This window comes from Squalius cephalus (genome assembly GCF_949319135.1).
Source record: "Squalius cephalus genome assembly, chromosome: 24".
NCBI lineage: Eukaryota > Metazoa > Chordata > Actinopteri > Cypriniformes > Leuciscidae > Squalius > Squalius cephalus.
In genome coordinates, this window is record NC_137145.1 from 14127455 (window position 1) to 14149368 (window position 21914).

The 21914-nt window shown below is 37.9% G+C and overlaps 1 protein-coding gene across 1 annotated transcript in view; it reads left to right on the forward strand.

Moving 5' to 3' along the window:
• Positions 1 to 21914, forward strand: part of auts2a (activator of transcription and developmental regulator AUTS2 a) — a 335804-nt gene that overhangs the window by 152400 nt on the left and 161490 nt on the right. The gene's annotated exons all lie outside the window — the stretch shown is intronic.

Below are 21914 nucleotides of genomic sequence, written 5' to 3' on the forward strand. Positions count from 1 at the left end.
TTGTGTTGACATTGTGACACAAGCAGCTTATTATTCTTATTATTGTGACAGTACCATTTAAAATAAATATGAATACAGTATATTTTTTGTCATTAATTGAATAAATTTTAAATGGTCTCTCCAAGCTAGAATTATTATTATTTATTTATTTATTTATTTATTTATTTATTTATTTATTTATTTATTTATTTATTTATTATTATTTTATTGTTTTGTCAAATACATTTATCTGATCAAATGTTGTAAATGTCTGATTGTAATTGGAGTGAAATTATTATTAGCAATAGGAATGGAGTAAAAAAAAAAAAAGAGAATTTGTGGTGCACATAAATGTTAATGTGTAAACCAAACCAAACACTGGTATTCCTTTAAGGCTTGATTTGATGGACATTTGACCAAGAGAGTGAAGTGGAAATGCTGTGTTCTCAAATTTGGCTCTGAGGCAAGTCTATTGCATATCTCTCAGTCCCAGAGTCCCCGGTGTCTACGGGTATGACAGCCCATGGCCTCAAAGCTGTGACATTTCAGAGACCCTGGGGAGCCCATCACAGAGAATGTTATCAGGCCCTTAAAGAGACACCTCCCAGTCTTTTTCACTAACACCACTCAAACTCTGTCTTTCTCCCTTCCCTCGCTTCATCCCTCTGCCCCGGTGCTCTGACCTGACCGCAGGGCTGTTGAAAGGCTTTTTGTGAGCTCTTCCTGTAAGGCACAGAGACTTGTGTTGGGGGCGAGACCAGACCTCAGATTAGATGCAAGGGCCGCTTATACACTACGGCTGTTCTCCCAAGGTGTCATACGTCAGTCCTGATGGTCGCTAATACGCACACATACAGTCACACATGTTCTTAGTCTCCTCTTATGGTAACACACACAAACATGTTGGCCTCTGGAACCCATCATCCTTCAGCCTGGCTCTAGATTTATCCTCTCCCTAAACCCGCTCTGACAGGTTTGTTATCTGTTCACCCGGTCGACAGACCCATGAGAGTCGGAACGCCGGGAGTTAGAAGGCAGAGAAAAGCAGGGCAAGTAAATGTCAAGTGAACCGCCAAGGATGGATATTATAGCTTCTGGGTTCCAGGGAGAGTATCGTCTGTCTTTCCCCCATCTCTTTTACAGTCAGCCCAACTCTCTCTCTCTCTTCCTCATTCTTTGTGTCTCTCTATCTCCGTCGGTCTCTTGCTGGACTGTAGTCTATTGATTTTTAGTCAGAGTTATGTGGAGGTTTGAATTAGATAGTTCCCACAGAGCGGTGTAATACAGCGCCCCCCACCTCCCCTACCTTCCCCTCCACTCCCCTCCCCTCCCCTCCCCCCCGTTTTGAATCCCATCGAAACGAGCAGTGATTACCGAACTCCCTGTTTTGTAGAAGATCAGCACTATTTAAACAGCAGGGGAGTGTGTGAAGGTGTCTGTGTGTGGGTTCATGTCTGGATTAATGTTCATAAGCCTAGAGTCCATCAGCTAAATTTCATATTGAGTAGATGCCAAAAAACTGTGCAAGAAATAAAACATTTTAACAATAATTTAATTAATTTAATAACGATGAGCACAATTCAGTCTAAGCACATGCATTCAAAATTAGAGCACTTGCTCATACATTGAAAACAAATGTTCATGGAAGGTGTCTCACAATGATCGTTATTGACTTCATGAAAGTTATGATGTAGCTTGGAATATAGATCACAAGTCATATAAAAAAACTACTTTAATTAGACTTTTTATACTTTTCAGAGCTTATCAGGGTTGTGCATCATTCTCAATTTAATTTAGAATGGCTTTAAAATTCCAATTCAGTTGCTAAATTTGAATTGAGGTAACAGGATTCAGAATTGCAGTTTGAAATTATAAGGAAGTAGAATTAAAATGATTTGAACATTTTTAAAAGAATAATATAACACATAAAAAAAAAAAAACTGACCTGTGTCCTTTTAAACCTGGTTGATGTTTCATGGGTTTAAAAGCCTGTGACTGTGTTTCTGCAGTTATAATTGCTTGACTGGGGTTTCACTGCTCAAGTTCAGTCACACATTGGCTTGCCCTGCACTAAGGTGTGAATTAGACAATAATAGGTGCAGCAGGGGGGCAGGTAGGTTTTTCGGGATTTCTGCCAATGTGTTGCTCGATGCCCCAGGAGGTTTAATGCACTATGGAGAAACAAGCTGTGTGCATATTGTTTGTGTGACAGGGTGCTTGATTGGATTACAAGCAGTTAAGCAAATTGATTGGATTGGAAGCTGAGCCCATTTATCCCTCCAGGTTGAATTGCAGGTTAGGAGGCTCAATCCCAATTTACCGTGCACCAGGTGAGGTCTCCAGCGTCCTTCACAAATGTGCAACCAGTAGAAGCAATTAAAGGCTTTGCTCTGAGCCTGTAGATAAATCTGGTTCATTTACAGTGTCTATTGGAGAACAGCCTTCTGCCCGCCCCCATCTCATCATTCTCGCTTTCTCTCCTCCCCCTCCGGTGTGTCAGCAAGGCCTTTTTGTGATTTACAGTCAAATCGCAGGCCCTTTTACCACCTGTCAGATGTCCGTCGCCCCGAGATAATTCAGACACCCCATCTCTGCAATGTCAGCGGGTCATTGTGATGGAGAGCTTCACGTAGACGCTCGTCACGCTATTATTTATGTTGCCAATTAGAGTGAGAGTGCAGGGCCTGTTCTGGGCCTGCCATAGATTATAAGCGGTTAGAGCCGTACAATTTAATTATTATTCACTGAAAAGGTCACTCTGTTCTGCCTGTTTGAAAGGACGATGTTTTCAAAGACAAATTAATTCAAGACGCCCTGTTCACACAATTTCTCTCGGTCAGCACATTTAGTTGTGTGTGTTGTGTGGAATGATGTGCCCATGGTCTTTATTGAATGTATAATTATGCATGCTCAGTTCCTTATTTTTACATTTAGAGATCTTTTTTTTTTCTCATTGTACACTATACTGTTGCATATAAATGTTTTTTAATGGTAGAAAATAGTTTTTAGTTTTTTATTTTACATGTATTTAGACAAAGTACTATACAATTTCAAAATTGGCTATATATTAGTAATAAACCATAAGATGAAAATAATAATTAGCTTGTCATATCGGCTTAAAGGTTTAATATTGGTGCATCCCTCAGAATAATATATAAACTGTTCAAAATTTAGACAAACTATTTGGATACATAATAGAAATAAATTGTGTTATATTATGCAATGCCATTCATTTATTAGGTGTAGCTGTGAATTGTACGCATAACTTTTTTTCTTTAAACTTTCTTTAAAATGATTAAAGCTATATATTTTTTAATTCTGGGCACAATGTTCTCATGGGAAATGAAAGTCTTTTTTATGTTATCATGACACACATAGCAATTTTATCTACTCGCAGGGAGACAGTCGTTATGTATGAAAGCATTAAAGAATATTTGCCTGCCGTTAAATTTATGAGATGGAAAATTCTGTCCTTCTCTTCTCTGTCCACACCAGGCCCCTCGGGGAGTCATTCTTTGGTGATCTTCTCTCCATAGACTCACCCCATAATCCGTGAAATAGTGCCTCTACAAGCCCTCCGCTGAGGATGGAGAACATCCTCGCCCTGCACAAATCATATACATTATTTTCACATTTAGGTCCCCTTTTTCGCTTAGATATGTGTTTCTGAAAAATACCCTTTTTATCTCTGCCTATTTGAATTTTCCAGCCGCCACACATAAATCTGGAACCATTTTCTTTTGCACCTCATTTTCTTCCTGCCACCAAGCCATCGCATATCACAGCTATTCAGTAAAGTGTCCCTTCGTCATTGAAGGATTTTTCATGGATGTGTATTAATATTTCCAGTTCTTTTTCCACTTGTGTAATCATGTTTACTAAGTATTTTCTCTCAATATCTGTCAATACAGGTCCCTTGTAGACTTCACTTGTTTATTTTTGTACAATTTGTACAAAAGTCCTACATTCCATCTGTTTTCCAAGTTGACACATTTTAGTTTAGTGATTGACAAGATTATAATAATGCATTAATAAGGAATATTTAAAGCTATCATGCAGAAATCATCTGAATGGGAGCATAATCGCCAACACAAATTATGGTGCACCTACTCTTTAATTATTGCTTTAATTTTTAACCTGGATACCTGGATTTTATTTTAGGATGCTCATGAGTGGGTAATAGTCACTCCCTTGCCTATATCTATCATTGTCCATATGGAACTGTACAGTACTAGCTGTACAATGCCGAAGGGAATAATATGCTGTCTGGAAAATGCTAATCCTCCGTCTCTGAGGAAGCCATCAGAAGACAGCTCACATGTAGACAGACATCACCTATTTTGATTTATTAAATTCAATAACGTTACAGACCTCAAGAGAGTAGGAGGAACTGTTCAGGGACAGTTTATTATTGTAGCAACTGCCATCTGATTATTGGTCCCAAAGATGTTTCAATGCACACTGTTATGATTCATCATCTAGCATAGCTCGTTTCTATAATAACGTTCTGTTCTGTTGTGTTCCGTATTTTGACATGCAATTTAGGATAGTTATATAAATCTAGATGTAATGTTTAACTTAATGAAAGGAAGGAAGGCTTAAATTGTTGTAACTACATTGAAAGGCAAATGTATCTGCTAACTGAGCTGGCTTTAACAGAACTGAACTTTAGAAGCTTTTGGAGATGGAAAAAATCTTTTCACTGAAGCAGAGGTGAGTCAAGCTGTAAAATGTACTGGAGACTCACTTCACATGTCGAAAGAACCCTGGAGACCTTTCTGAAACTCGGTGACTGAATCATAGTGGTTAGTGGAAGGAGATGTTTGCTACTTGCATATGCTAACTCAATTTCTTTTTTTCATATGCACACACAATGTTAGTGTGAAATGTGCATTTTTAATTAGATGATCTTATTTTGAAATTGTTACTTTCCAGTGCTGAATAAAGGGCCATTCACATAAAGTTTTGATAATTGTTCTAATTCTATGTGAATATCGAAGTCCACACTACAACTATAATGACACAGAGGAACAATATCGTTAGAATGACTTTCAGAATGACTTTTTCCAGCTGATGAACAATAAAACCAGCCAATCAGAATCCACACAACTTCAAAGAGCTTGAGCATTTAAAACAGTAGACAACATGCAGTAGCTGCAGTGCGCACTTAATAAAGAGAATATTATCCATCCATTTTGGATGATATTCATTGAGCTCACAATACATGCTTGAAAGATACATTCTGCTTTATATTTTAGCCTGAACAATGTATCTTACAAGGCAACCTCATATTTGCTGTCCACGAATTGACAGGAGCACCTAAAAATGCTCTCTAGTAGGGTGGTAGGGTTTTTTTTTTTGGCACTAAAACATGTCAGTGGTCATTTGTATCAGCTTGTGTTTCAAGTATACTTTTATATAATTTACTGAGGCAGAGAGAGAGAGAGAGAGAGAGAGAGAGAGAGAGAGAGAGAGATTAGAAGAAAAAGGGTATCATTTTCCCTCACAGTGTCTAATTTGCTGCATGCTCCACTGGACATCTGTGTGGAAAGATGATCATCCCTGGAGACACATTGCTAAGAACAGTTACTAGAGGAGGTGGGTAAGAGAGTGGGGCGGAGATATAGAAGAGTGTATGGTAAGCTATGTAGTTATCCTGGGTTTGACCTGAAGACCTAAGAGCCTATCAAAGCCTCTCTATATATATATTTACAGTCAGTTCTGATTCTCGAATCTGATTGGCCGAGAGCCTTTTCCGGCAATGCGATATTATACTATAATCACACGGGAACAGTTTCACAATTTTTATCACTCCACTTGTTTCTGCCGGATCTATACTGGCAGCATTCTCACAGCGAGCGTCAATGGCAGAGGAGCAAACCAACTATCATTTTAGAAACTCTACTGTGATATTTAGGCGAGAATGTACAGTAGTTGTTTATGTCAAATATTTGTTTTATATCTAAACATTGCCCCTATTTGAAAATGTGTTTAGACGCTTTTGGAGAGTCAGCAGCCATTCAGCGCTCATGTACTGTTCACTGCTAATATATATTATTTAGTTATTATTACTATTATTATTATTTTCATGTTAAAGGTTCTGATTTTATTTAATTTTTAGTAAATAATTCAAACCACAGCATTAATTCTTCATTTAATTTCATTCGAATTAATGATAAAAATTGAAACCGTTCAACTAATTTAAAAACTGATAGTTCATAACCTAAATTCTGAGTGGATAAGCTTTGGTCTGGAAGTTTTCATAACTTTTTTGTCATTTTAAAAAAGCCTTTACAATGGCTGAACTCATCAGTGACTTCAAACCAGCAGTTCTGAAAAGTAAAAACCAAACTTGGGGATTTGGGTGATGATGTGTAAAGACGTTTCAAGTTTCATTCTCAAGTCTGAGTTTTGTGCTCTTGGTGCTATTTTGGATTTAACAAATCATGTTTTAATCCATGTGCACTGACAATTCAATTTGTTGATCGCTCCCCCTTCCTGTCTCCCTTTGCTGTTAAAAAAAAAAAAAAAAAAAGCCATGTTGAATGTGTTAATTCGACAAGATGAATCCTGTATTCAGCCCAGTGGAGTGAATAATGAAAATTAGGCGATAAAACTTTCAGCAGAATTACTTTGCTGAAATTGCTGAACAGATGTGTCATTTTAATGAAAATCCACAGTTAGACTCCTCTCCCCTCCCCGCTGGCGGATGAAATTATTATCCCCGTGGCGGATCCTTCATTCGCTGGTAAATATGTATGCAGCCGTTCCCATTTAAAAGGGGAAGTTGGGGTGATGGAGGGTGGAGTGTAGGGGTGCAGTAGTCAACTTGTCACATTCAGTGAGTCGATCTCTCCCCAGCTCACACTAACAGCCTTCTGTAGCAATTCACAAAACTGCATTGTTGTCTCAAATCCCAGAGAGGACTTATTAAAATGCAATAATCTCCTATTTAAACAGAAACAATAACCATTAGAATTCCCTTGGATCTAAAAGGGGAGCGCAAGACTCCATCTGCCATAAATGATTAGAGCTTTGACGAGGGAATTTAATTTACAACACTCAAAGAGTAAAAAATCAGAGCGGATCTGTCCTCGGAGGTTTCCGCCATCTTTCTCATTTCCTATTCATTCCTCTTTTATATAACAAGTCACTCATCTGCTCATTTTATTTGCTTGTTTATAGTATTAAAGCTTTGATATTCGCCATAATAACGGTTTCATTTGCAGATCTGCGTGACCCTCTACCAGATATTTGACCGTACGTATAAATGATATTTATTCATAAGAGGGTGGTGAAACATGTCAAATCCAGATTGTCAGTCAGACATTTCCATGCACTGTTTGCCATGTATCTGCCAGTCTCAATGACCAAGTCCATTCTTCAAATCAGTCCTGAATGAAGGCATTAGCATAGATTGTTATTCTTAAACATTACATTGAGGCTCATTGCTGTTGCACACAGCAACAAAGCAGACTGTGAAGTGCTCAAAACGCTATTTGTTGGATAAAACTGCACAACCTAATGTACAGCTAATGGTGTGAAAATTTTTGAAAATGCAAGAAAAAAAAACTACAAATAACAATCCTATATGAAAAATTACATTATTGCTTATTAATTATACAAGTATTTAAATTTTAATGGTTGAATTATTTGCTCTTTGTCAACAGTATTAAATTAAGAACAAGTATAGGTGATTGTGATTGTTTCTAGTGAGTGTATTGTTTTTGTCTAAAAGATATACAGCCAACATTTCCTCCATTAAAGCCCATTAGGTCTGGGTTTGGTGTTTGGATCTCATAAAAATAATGACAGCTTTCTGCTGTGCTCTTAGCAAAACATGCAGGTCTCTAATCAGACCCCAGCAGAGAGTGAGAGCAGGAGAAAACCAGGTGCCTGTGGAAAAAAAGTGAGATGTTAACATAAGAAGGTTCTGAAATGTTTATTTTAAAAGGCCCATTGAAGACATCTATCTGCAGTTCCTGATGTTCAGAAAGTTTGTTAATGAAGCAAGATTTCTTGCTGCACCTTCAGGTGGGGAACAAGAACCAGAAAATTTCCTGTAGCTCAAACATTAAAACGTTGGCGCTTGCAACGCCAAGGTCATGGGTTTGATTCTCAGGGAAAGCAAGAACTGATAATAATGTAAAATGTGTACCTTGAAATGCAATGTAAGTCGCTTTGGATAAAAGCGTCTGCCAAATGTAAATGTAAAATGAAGGAAAAAGAAGCTGAATGAGGAAGTTTCAAATAATGTTTGCTAAGTTGAAGGAATCCTGAACTTGCCTCTCTTGATGAGAACCGTAGTTTAGTGTGAGTGTGCAGGATTCAGTGCACTATTTTGCCATTTTATAAAACGTCATTAAGAGCTCCAGACAGGCAGCTTATTTTAAGGCAGATATTTTACATATTTTCTTTTTTACAATAAAAAAGTGCACTGATATTAATTAATAGCAGATATGATGACCAATCAAAATTAGCAAAGTTAGCGAAAAAAGCATCATATTTATTATATTTCAAAAGTAGCGCTGTATTTTGATGACTTATTTTTTGGAGTGCTTTTAGACGTGTGAAATTGACTTATTATTATCGTTATTGCTTTAGATTATATATATAGTCATTATAGATTGATCGGTTACTGTCTCTGTCCTCTCAGTTCTGTGCTCTTCTCAATGAACAGGTCCTCCTCCTCTTAATCCTATTGACGTAAGTGTGTTTTGTTCATGATCCATCCGCTAAACCACATAACCAGGGGCAGAGGGAGTCATTAGATTTGACTCCCCTCAGCATTTTCCCTGAGTCTTTGAAGTTGCTGGATCTTCAGGATGCTTCTCTCATATCTGGATCATGAGCACACAGGTGCAGGGCTTAATGGAGGCCCCTGGTAGCAGTCCCGCATTTCAGGGTGAATGGCGTCAAGCCGTGAAGGCCCAACGGTGCTTCATCAAACACCTCCCTGCAAAACAGGGGCAGCCATTCCGCTTCCGTGGCTAAAGTGCACCAGGTGTAATGCTAAATATATATTAAAAAGTGGCTTACGCTGCAAAGCAACTCTGACTCCCCAAGGCTGACGCTCTACCTGCTACTGATCTAACCACCCTGAACCATCTATTTAGATTGGAGAGAGAGAGCAAGCGCATAGCTTGTAAAGCACAAACCTCTGGTTAGAGCAGCACTGTTGAGACTAGCTGTAATGAGCTGAGAGGTTAAGGAAGAGGGGAAACAGTCCCCAAAGGTGTCATCCAGTTATGGATGGGCAAGTAGATCCGGCGGGTCTCTAGGGGCCTGGTTAGGGCAAAGCTGTGAGCGCAGCGCTGCATGCTTTATATTCCCCCTGAACATAGAAAATGATGCTGTGGCATTTTGAAACGGGCTTAATTTGCAGGGAAAGGAGGCAGACGGGATGGATATGAAGAATCAGGCTGATGGTCCTCAAATGCTGATAATGTAGTTTCTTTTATTTGGAATGTTTCTTTCTGTATTAATACTGAATTAACACTAGATGAAAATGTTAATCTTAATTAGAAAATTACATAGATGTGGTCTTTGACTGCTGCTTCAAATTAAACCTATTTACCATCTCAGGAAATGTGGGAGTTTGGTAAGTGACAAAGTGGTGCATGACAAATCTAACCCTGCATTTGATGCATATTCACCTTTTCTTTCAGTCGCTGTAGTTATTAACAATTTGATTTGTAAACTGTCTGTTTTCTAATCATTTCTAACTGCCGTAATTTCCTTTTCAGTTGTCTGGAAAATAACATTTGAAGTTCTTTTTGACAAGCCACAGATCTGAGCTTAGCACTATGTCAAAAAACCATACGTCATTATTTACGGATAACTCAACTCTCTGCTGCACATCATCACTCTGTCCTTTTATCTGTTCATCTCACTCTCTGTTCATTTGGCGATGATGAGATTTGGCAAGGTTGAGATGGGGTGTCAGCTACAATTTATCGGCCAATCGTGGGCTGATGGCCCTACTCAGCATTAGTATGTCTAAATTAGGGATGATCCACGATGGCCCACTATCGTCACCAAACAAGCTACTAGTCGTTTTGTGAGGTTAGCTTGTCAAGATGTTTTTGTGGAAGTGAGATGATGTCTTAAGTAGACGCCCGTATGATTATTATAATATTATATTCATGTTTTATAATATATTTTATTTCATTGTTTTCTTTTTATATTTACATACAACCCCATATATCCACATACAACCCCATATATCCTGAAAAGTTAGGACATTTTGTAAAGAATCTGTGATTTGTTAATTCTCTTTAACCTTTAACTGACAAAAGTACAAAGAAAAGTTTTCACTGACCACTTGAACAAAAGTGTATTTTGTTAATATAAACAAATTTTGATTTTGATGGCTGCAACAAAAAAGTTAGGACAGAGGCATTTTACCTCTGTGTTACATCACATTCCCTTTTAATTACACTTTTTAAATGTTTGGGGATTGAGGATACTAATTATTGAAGTTTTGCGAGTGGAATTTTTGCCCAATCACAATGCTCAGTAGTCTGTGGTCATCGTTGTCTGATTCTCCTTTTCATGCTGGGCCATACATTTTCAATAAGAGACAGATCTGAACTGCTGGCGGGCTGTCAAGCACATCCCTTCTACGGTGAAGAGCAGGCGTACCTGTTCAGGTAAAGTTCCAAGAGGTCTGTCTGGTCTCTATATTTCCTTCCCAGCGGAGGTCCGGACAATACTTATTTTGGAACAGTTATACATTTCCATTGAGGCAAAAATATTAGAGAATGTAGCGTGAAAGATCATTACCATCATTACATTGTTTTGACTTACTGTTCACTTTAAACTGTAGAAACTGTAAAATGGCGCAATTATGTCCCGTGGTCTGGATGGAACCAAGCTGGGGTCTGGAACCGGACTACAGTCCACCATTTGAATACCACTTTAGCATGTGGAGAATGAGACCTGGCATTGTCTTGCTTCCCAGGAAAGATTTTGATGGCAGTAACAGTATACTGTATGTCTCTGTACAATCCCAATATATTCCTTCACGTAAATGGTACCTTCACACGTATGCAAGTCACCCATACCTTTTGCACTGATGCACCCCCATACCATGTGGCAGGATTTTTTGCTTTGGCACCTGTCACTGATGGTCCTTTTCGTCTTTGGGACTGAGAACTCAAAGTCAGTTTTTCCCCCCAAAAAAGACAGCTGAAACGTTGAAACATCTGACCACAGCACACATTTCCACTGTCTTTTAGAACTAAGCGCCATCTCTGGATTGAACAGAGCTTTCTCCTTGCATAGCAGAGATTCAAGTTACATTTCTTTAATGCAGCGGAAGACTGTGTGACAAGTGACAATGGTTTTCCAAAGTACTCCTGAGTCCATGTGGCTATATTTAACACATAGCGTGATGGTTTCTCATGCAATGCCATCTGAGGGCTCGAAGGTCTCGCACATAAAAAAATAAATAAAATGAACAAATTCTTGATTTTATTACATTTTACAAAATGTCCCAACTGTATATTCATATTTTATGTTGTTGTTTTTCTCTATGGTTTTGAGTTAAGGTTGGAGATTAAATGGTTCCACTTAAGAGAAAAAATGGGTATTGGCACCTTCAGTAGACCAATAGCTCCGTGCTGTCGAATGTATTGACAAACAGTGTAAGGTATACGAAGTGACAGGAAACAACCTATTTCTAGAACAGGCAGAGCTTTAACAGGAAGGAGGGATATTTGTGGAGGTGGAGGGAAAACTTGTGCAAAAAAAAGCACTTATTATCAATAACTGTTTATATCTGATTCCAACCCACTTGTTCAGCTACAGTACAGACCGTTTTGAATGCTTTAATTAGTGCTAATAATATATAATTTTTGTTTATGTAATAATGCATCAATATCTGTATTCTTGCATCTCATGCTGTTCACATCACATTAATAATTTGAGTTAAACACAACACAGAGATGTGCTTCCCTTTGGCTTGACAGTGGCCTGTGTTGTCCTCTGTAATCGTCTCGTAGGTGAAAGCGTACGTACAGTCAGAGTAGCCCTGATCCTCTGATTAGCTTAATTAATTACTACACTGAGAATGGCACACTTAGGGCCTATTAGATTGGCAGTGACTGAAGCACAGTAAAATGAGAGAGACAATTAACAGTTGACTCTATGCCAACATAATGTGGGTGAAAGTTTTGCAAAAACAGTTTTACTGTATTTAGTCTCCCAAATGCTCAAGGTTGTGACCAGTTAATAAATGAAAAATTCCTGTGAATTTGATGGCACATTTAATTGAAACTCTTTCATATTTGTTTGCTACAGATTGGTTTGTGCATACAGTGGCCTTAAAAAGATATTGGATGCTTAAGTCACTTTAAAGTGTACTGAATTAAATAATTCAGGTTAAAACAAAATCATGCCATTTTCAAGCAAATGAGCTCAAGGTCATTTTTAGTAGATGTATATGTTTTGTGCTTGTTTAATCTTTCTTTAAAATGAATGCCACTTTGTTTGATATAATGTTACATGTAATTGGGGCCAAAAGGTGTCCGCATATTTTTTCATCTTTCTTGTTTTAACACTGACATCATTCATGCCATTAGCCAGATTCATAAATCACTACTGTTCACCTTGGGTTCATAATATGTGTACTTTACCACATGTTCTAAATAGGCACACTGTAAAAAATTTCTAACCCTCCCAAATCAAAAAATTCAAGTGACCGATAACATCTAAATTTTTCAATTGGCCCAAGTGAAATTCTGTAAATTTCAATTGGCCCAAGTGAAAATCTGTAAATTTAATTTTATAATTTACAGAATTTCACTTGGGCCAATTGAAAAATGTAGATGTTATCGGTCACTTGAAATTTTTGATTTGGGAGGGTTAGAAATTTTTTACAGTGCAGGGGAACCAAAGTATACCAACCCATCTGTATGAAAATATGATTAGCTGTTTGTTGATGCACAATGATCAAGTCAGAGTAAAATGTTATACACCATGCATCAGTCATTGCTGGAACGCAGCATTTATCTCTTTATTTTTCTCTCTAAAAGTACAATTCCGAGTTTCTAAAAGTGACAGTCCATTTTCCCAAAAAATCAGTACAAAAATATGATTCAATTTGGGACTATCCATTAGTGTTAGTAGTGCAGGAAACCCTATTAAATTACTGCCAGACACATTTCTGTTGTTGCTTCTTCCATATTCAAATGCAAAATTTGAGTTGATTTTTTTTTTTTTTTTTCAGTTCTTGAGATTGAGTTATTTCCGCTAAAACAATCACAGATTGCACTGTAAGGCCTTCAGAGTCAGCATAGAATGAAAACATGTCCTGCTGATCAAAACTAAATAGGGAGCGAAAATAAACCTCAGCATGCTGTCAAAACCTTAAAGGAAGTGGCATAGACATAGGCAGGGACTGTGAGTCGGGAGGGTGACCCGAATTCTCTTGCTGCCAAGAGAATGAAGGAGATAAGTGCTAGTGACAGGATTGAATGATGTTCCGCCATGGTGTCGTGAGCTTCTCCAGCACTAAATCAACATCGTTGTCAAACACATCCCTCGACGACCTAACCCCCTGTGAACCCCAATAATACGCCAAATGGGAGCTCTAATTCTTCATTAACTGGTAGGAGGGAGAAGGGAGAGCTGCTAATGTCATTTTCTCCTGGCTGCCTGTTTTAAAGATTCCAATAACCAGTCGTTTACAGTTGAGTAGGCAGGAATTGCTTTTTCTCTGTCTCACTTTCTCTCTTCCATCTCCTTCACCCCCTCCGTTTTTCTTTTTTTCCCCCCTTTCAATCCTTATAATTAGTGACATGAAGGCAGTGAAAGCTAGTGGCGCTTAAAGCCAAACTTATTGCCTTGGTTATCTTTAATGACTTCAAAATATATTGGCTCGTTAATAAGCGCAGGGGTTATCAATTCCTCTAATTAGCCAGGGTGCTCCCAGAAGAGAGTCTGCATTAAAGAGACCCGAAGATGAACCGAGGCGTTTGACGCTGGTGGATAAGGGCAGCGAGGGCACAGCGGGCCACGGGGCGTTTGTGGGGGTGTTTGTTTTTCAAGGAGGTTTTCTTTTGCTTGTTCGTGAAGATTAACTAATAACCTTGGTTTCTCTTTTCACTCCCTCTCTCTGGGTCGCAAATTGCCGTATGTGTGTTACGGTGGCTGTTTAGGTTGGAAATAGTAATAGGATGTTGGCTCTGCCGAGTTCCTATCACAGAGACCTGATGGGCGTCCCTCTTACACACCGCATGCACACACATAGCCCGTTTGGCACAATTTAATGTGCTCAGCGAGGCACCAGGAAGCAAATAGGGTTGATCTGAAATGGATGGCCCCCTTTCCTCTGTGAATTCTTTGGTGTGAAAAAAATTGTTCTTAGGTGCTGCAAAGAACAAAAGTTCTTTACACTTGTTCCTGGTCTTTCTATAATTCATCAGGATTATATATATATATATATATATATATATATATATATATATATATATATATGTATATGTATAATTAGATAAAAATGTTGCTAAAAACATTACTGTACATGCTTGTTTTTGTAATCTTTCCTTAAAATCAAATAAATTGATGTTAACCAATAACTAAATAGCAATGCAGGCAATGCTTTAGATTACTTTTGGCCTTTTTAGAATCTTGCAGTGCAGTAATTTAATGTTGAATAGCAGTTATGTCATTTAGAATGCACAAATATTGGTGTTATCTACCAATAATATATATTTTTTATTATTATTATTGATCAGTATCTGTTGATTTTGGATATTTCATTGTGCATGCTCATTTCCTCTATTTTTTACATTATATTACATTTGCAATTTGTAAAAACTTTTAAAACACTAGTAATTTTTTTCATATTATACATGATGTTGTGATCAATTGGTTCTTCAATCAATTGATTTTAGTTGTGGTGTTTCATTTACTGTATTTAGATAAAATAATATTTTAATATCTGCCATTTTTTTAGTTATCAGCCATAACTTGAAATTTGACGGAATTTTGATATCGGTGCATCTCTAAATATAATACATTTTCCGGCAACTATGTCAAATAGGTAAATAAGCATTGCATCAGTCAAAATACAAACACAAAATGGGTGTTTACAGGAGTAGTTGTCTCTCCTGTTCAACTGACTGCAATTCAGGCTTGGCTCCATTTTGGTGTGAAACGCCCACTTTTCATGACCCAATCAAGACCTAATGAGTAAAATCAGGTCCCCTCCTGCATTTTTGCATATTGAATAGTTTGAATATACAGAAATATGACACATTAGAGAAGTAAAATGGGTTGCAAATGTTTTGTTTATCTATGACTGACTAATCTTGTCTAGGATTGTTCATAGTAGAAATAATTCAGTCTATTTAAGGTGTAGTATTTTTGTGTAGAAAGTATTTTTGTTGTTTTCCGTGGTTTCTGCTAGATAGAGGTGCTGCATGCTGGTATGCGTGTGCTTGAGTGTTAAAGCATCGGCGTGTGTGAGTGTGCATGAATGTGCATTAGTTTGACCGTGTGTGTCTGACATTAGAGAACGACGAAGCTAGAGATGCCTGCTGATTTATTTTTGCTGGGGCTTTCAGAGCCAGCATGTGCCACCCGTAAATTTATTGCCAAACGTCACTTTCACATGATGGGTTTGTAACAAATATCCGCTGCATATTGTTAAATTAATCTTCCATTTAAAATTAATGGAGTTAGACTCCCCGGGTTCAATGTAATTTGGTGTTCACGGGCAGAGAGACACGCGTGCTGCATTCAGGATGAGGCAGGGCCAAACAGTCTAATCTTCCATCACCTTGAACCTGTATAGAGAGGACAGCGTTTTATCCTGCAGCTACTAATGAGATCCTGCTCCCCTCCTGAGAGAGAGAGAGAGGGAGGGGGAGAGGAGGGGCTTTTGCAGTGGAAAGATAGAGAATTGGTTTGGCAAAAAAATAAGTGCAGAAGTTGTCAGGTAGACAGAGTAATGCTGAGAGAGAAAAGATTTTGTCAGAGCTGTCATTTTTGCCGAGCTAGTGGCCTGATGTGACTGCTGTGTTTGTGAAAACAAGCAAAAGTCTGTTGAGATGAACAAACATAATTTTGAATCCCCCCTGACCCCTGACCTGGAATAAACGGAATTCTAGAGCACCTCATTGCTAGCCTGCACTTTAGTACTGCACAAATGTAGTGTCATCATACTGTTTCACTTGCGCTTATGTAGCACTTTTTTAATATAGTAGAGCCGAGGTAGAGAACATTTTGTACGTTTTGTATTTTCAGTGTGGCGGGAAAAGCCAGATGCATACATTTGTACAGTTTTTGTTTGTTTGTTTTGTTAGTTTTATTTTTAATGAAGAAATGAATACTTTTATTCAGCATGGAAGCATTAAATGGATCAAATGTGTGAGTAAAAACATTTAGAATGTTTAAAAGATGCCTTCTCTTAATCAAAGAATAGTGGGCATAAGACAATTATTTTGAAGTTTTACCAACCCCAAACTTTTGAACAGTATATATATATATATATATATATATATATATATATATATATATATATATATATATATATATATATATACACATTAGGGTGGTCCTTATTTTTAAAGTATCCAATTGTCATGCTCTTAACCCTTCAAATTGTTCCTTTATATAAGAAAATACAGCATGGCAATTTTTATGGCAGTAACATAATAATTACTAGTAGCTCAATAGCTTTAAACTTTCTGAGATTTTGATGATTTTCGTAAAAACAGGTATTGTACCTGGCTAGTAAAATTCCCCAAAAATCTCCATAAAAGCATCTAATGCACCATATATTCCTAAATATGTATTTTAGATACATATCTCAGTTTACTTATTGTACAAACTAAATCCAAATTAATCCATCCATGACCCGGTTTAGCAGATTTACCTTTCCTGGTGGAATCAATACATATTTCTATTGATGATCACCTTGGTTATTGTTTGGGTTTAGAGCACATTTTTTGGTTTAAAAAATTACATTACGTTCCTTGAAATTGACCAGGAACTTTGGCCGAATCAAGCAGATTATCAGGAGGCACAGGCAACCATACATGCAATGAAAGTAGTCAATGATCACGCCGAGAGAGGAGTGGCTCTGATTCAAGAATACAGTGGCTATCTCACACACTGTTAAGAACAATTGCAGTTTCTCCTTCATGTGGTGGAAGATCACCGACGGATCTATCCAGACTGCAAAAAGTCAACACTGGCTGCTGAGCATCAGAAATGAGGGATTGTTGAAAACTTTGTGCTTTTTTGAGATTGTTGTCATTGTTGTCATGTCAGTGTTGCTCTGATTTCAATCAAATGTAGTTCATTTGCAGCAACTTTTAATATTACTTGCATATCACAATAAGGCCGCACAGCTTAACATTGGCAATCTTCCACATGATTGAGCTACCTCTAAATATCATTTTTTTGTGTCAACATTTTTGCATATTTTTAATTTTGAAGTTAAAAGGAACAGTTTAAAAGGTTAAGACACTAACATTTTGCAAAAAAAAAAAAAATTGGACTTGATAAGGACCACCCTAATATACATATTTGTTTAATTTATTTACATGAGTGAAGTGTTGTCTGTATGACAGACAGAGTGTTTGACATGTTCAAACAAACACATTCTGACATGTAATACTGCATATGAGTACATAGGGAGCAGTGAACCCTTCAGTTTCAGAACCTAGCTTGCTAGCTACCTTGTCAGTATTCTTGTCAGTACATATGGGTATCATATCATTATTATTAAAAAACTGTTTACAGATCTCCAAGCTAAAAGAAACAGACCATGTGTATTCCACACATTCCTGGACAATCTCAGTAAAAAATAATAAAATCTCATTACAAATTGCTGTATATTATTAACAGTAAGCTCATCAGTTAGCATAGCAATGTTTACATGAGACACTGTAGGCCCATAAGCACAGCATGAGCTGTGAGTAAAATAATAAGATGGAGTGTTGTGTAATATCCTAAAGTTTAACACCAAATCATAACAAATGTTCATAACTTCACCTGTATGTAATTGACGCATATGATTACAAAAAAAGAGCCGAGAGGTACAATATACACAAACATTTTTTAACTTAGTTTTGTATTCATATATTGTATGTTTGTATGTATGTATTCATTGTCTTTTATTTGATATTGGTCGCTAGGGGCATTTTCAATGTGTTCGTACATGAAGTTTGATTTTCTCAACATTAAGAGACAACCCCACTTGGGTTCATTTTGCATACACACCTCAGAAGTGACATATACAGTGTTTTTTAGTGTATTTCTTCCCCGCCTGTAGATGCGTAGGGTTCTGCTTGTGCCATGTACTGCGCTCAAAGACACACTTAAATGTGCTTGTTTGTATGTGTTTGAATGAAGCTTAGCTAGTTTTTTAAGTCTTTTTCTGTCTTTTTCCAGCATCTTTTGTTGTGCATGTACACACTTGGATCAGGATCTCATTCTCTATGCCGAGTGTGGATTAGGAGAACTGTAAGGCTGTGCATTGTGGGTATCTTACCCTACATACAGGATTTCTGTGGTATAGGCACTATGAACAATAGCAAAAATCTCTGCATGTCAGCATTTGTTTGCCTCATAGAAACAGAAGGAAATCTTTGAATGAGAAACTAAACATGTATACAGTACAGTGTAGATTGTCTGAGAAAAATGAAATCATTCACTTATTACACTGGTCTACAATTTTTTTAAAAGCCGTCTGCTTCAGAGATAAAATGTGCTGTTTATTATGTATTTTAATGTACTGAATTCACATATGACAATTAAAACAACCGATTGTCTACAGTTTCCAAGATATTTGAGTTTTTACATTTTGTATCTATGTATATTTTGTAGATCGTACCCATAACATGTCCTGTTTATGTAACCCTTTAAAAAATCAGCAAAAGAGTTATATATATCAAATTTATTAGTCCTAGTTTAGTCCTATTGAGTGTCTACTCTGTGCTTGTTGGCTCATCTCTTCATTAAATGGAGTATCTCTTGTCACTGTCCAATGTAGTTTGACTACACTTGTTTCAGAAGAATTTTGGCTGTAGAGCAGTGTTATCAACAGAGGCACCGGGACACACTTTTACAAATATGTGCAACTTACATATTGTATAGAATTGTCACCAACACTGGCATAGGTCGCCTAAGGAAGGAAGATGTGTCATGTTAGACAAGGACGCTTGTACCATATGAGGAATAGGAAAGCAATGATTGGATGAAATGATGACATAATGTCTCCTCTCTGTGGGATGGCCCCATTCTTGTTACAGTATGTTGGCCATGGTACCCACAGTCTGTCACTCATCTGTAACCATGGAGACCAGATAATGAGGACAGGAATTTTTCCCAGGTGTCAAAAGTAAGGATATGTTACCAGGCAAGTGTGGGTGTGTGTTTGTGTTTGTGTGCGTGCGTGCGTGCGTGCGTGCGTGCGTGCGTGCGTGTGTGTGTGCGTGTGTGTGTGTGTGTGTGTGTGTGTGTGTGTGTGTGTGCGTGTGTGTGTGCGTGTGTGTGTGTAGGAGCCAGGAACCAGAGGCTAGCTCGGACTTTGATGTTCTTCAAAGTGCCATGATCACGCTGGGCAGACTTCATCCCCTGGGTGAAAGAGGCAACTTCATAGGCAACATCTAACAGACTTGTACATCTCTCCTATTTATTAGTTAATTATCACTTTGAGGGTTTTCTTTTTCTTCTCCTCAAAGTTTTGCTTCAGATAAATAGATCATGTGAAGCATGATTGATAAAGTATACCTTATTACAATGTTGCAGGAGAGAGGAACTTAACCACACGACAATAGAATAATAGATCTATTCTCAAATAGCTCACGCGTTACAATTTCTGGTTTGCGTTATAGTGTCATTACTACAAATGTGGGAATAGGGATGAGATGAGAGTGTGTTTGGAGCATGCCTCCAGAGATTTGTCTTATTATAGGGAGATGAGAGGGTGTCTCTTACCATCGAAGAAAGCGATCTGCTTACATGGATCACACGAGGCACCTCAGCCTATATGTAATGGCAGTGACGTCAGTGCACGCAGTTCAAAGTTTTATGACAGTCAGTTTCTTGTGGAATATTAGCGCGTTGGTCTTGTGAATAAATTTGGTGTTATATCGCTAGTAAAGGTACAGTAGGACTGCATTGTTTGTGGACTGTGCTTTACTGTAGGAAAAAAACATGAATATCTCTATTAGCTGCAAAGTACTAGTCATTGCAGGCAGCAAAAAACTACATTTAAGATTACACTAAAAACTTAATTGTAATTTAATACATATTTAATTCATTAAAAGTATTTTTATACCATCATTCATGACAAAGCATTATATCATCATCATTAAGCACACAGCAGTTGAAAAAACACTTAATGTTTTATTTTAATTAAACAACATACAAATATTTATAATTAAGTTCATGTTGTCTTTATTCATTAAAATGCATAATATCAGCGTCATATGCATACATCAGTTATAATTCAAGTCTTATCATAACTGGTAAAACCTGAAAGTCAAAGAAAGAAAACATCTGTATTTTATACTTTCTTTAGACCATATACAATATCACTCAATATTAATATTAAATACTATGGTAATGTCGCAAATGGATCCTACCTGTCGCGACATTCCCTTCTTTGCGTTCTCTCATAAAATAACCTATTCTACATAGCCTATCTTTCCCAACAAAAGTATTGTTCAGAACACAACGTGTTGAAGATTAGTGGACAGGCAGTCGATTCATTAAATAAGCTATTTCCTCACAAAAATGGTTCTGTGAAGCCTCTTCTCCATCTCCATTGATCTCTATTAAAAAAAAACAGACTCTGGTCTCCTTTCCTTTTTTTGGCTGAAGGTTGCAGGCTTGTCTTCTATAGTGGCTTTTATGCATCCAACTGAATCCATACACTCATCTCATCCCTTTTCCCACATTTGTAGTAATGACACTATAACGCAAACTGGAAATTGTAACGCGTGAGCACGCAAAAGTTTTCTCCTCCGCGTGCGATAGTTTCTCGTGAGCATGCGAAAGTTTCTCGTGAGCACGCGATAGTTTCTCGTGAGCATGCGAAAGTTTCTCGTGAGCACGCGATAGTTTCTCGTGAGCACGCGAAAGTTTCTCGTGAGCACGCGATAGTTTCTCGTGAGCATGCGATAGTTTCTCGTGAGCACGCGAAAGTTTCTCGTGAGCACGCGAAAGTTTCTCGTGAGCACGCGAAAGTTTCTCGTGAGCACGCGATAGTTTCTCGTGAGCACGCGAAAGTTTCTCGTGAGCACGCGAAAGTTTCTCGTGAGCACGCGATAGTTTCTCGTGAGCACGCGAAAGTTTCTCGTGAGCACGCGATAGTTTCTCGTGAGCACGCGATAGTTTCTCGTGAGCACGCGAATGTTTCTCGTGAGCACGCGAATGTTTCTCGTGAGCATGCGAATGTTTCTCGTGAGCACGCGATAGTTTCTCGTGAGCATGCGAAAGTTTCTCGTGAGCACGCGAAAGTTTCTCGTGAGCACGCGATAGTTTCTCGTGAGCACGCGATAGTTTCTCGTGAGCACGCGAAAGTTTCTCGTCCGCACGCGAAAGTTTTTCGTGTGCACGCGATAGTTTCTCGTGAGCATGCGAAAGTTTCTCGTCCGCATGCGAAAGTTTTTCGTGTGCACGCGATAGTTTCTCGTGAGCATGCGATAGTTTCTCGTGAGCACGCGATAGTTTCTCGTGAGCAAGCGAAAGTTTCTCGTGCGCATGCGAAAGTTTTTCGTGAGCACGCGAAAGTCTGTATATTTTTTTTTTCTGAGGTCCCCTCAGGGGCTCCGTAAAAGACTTTTACATTGTAAAAAAAAACAAAAAAACAATCTAGCTTAAATAGATGCTGTTCTTTTAAACTTTATATTCATCATAGAAACTTGAAAAAATGTATCGCAGTTTCCACAAAACTATTGAGCAGCACAACT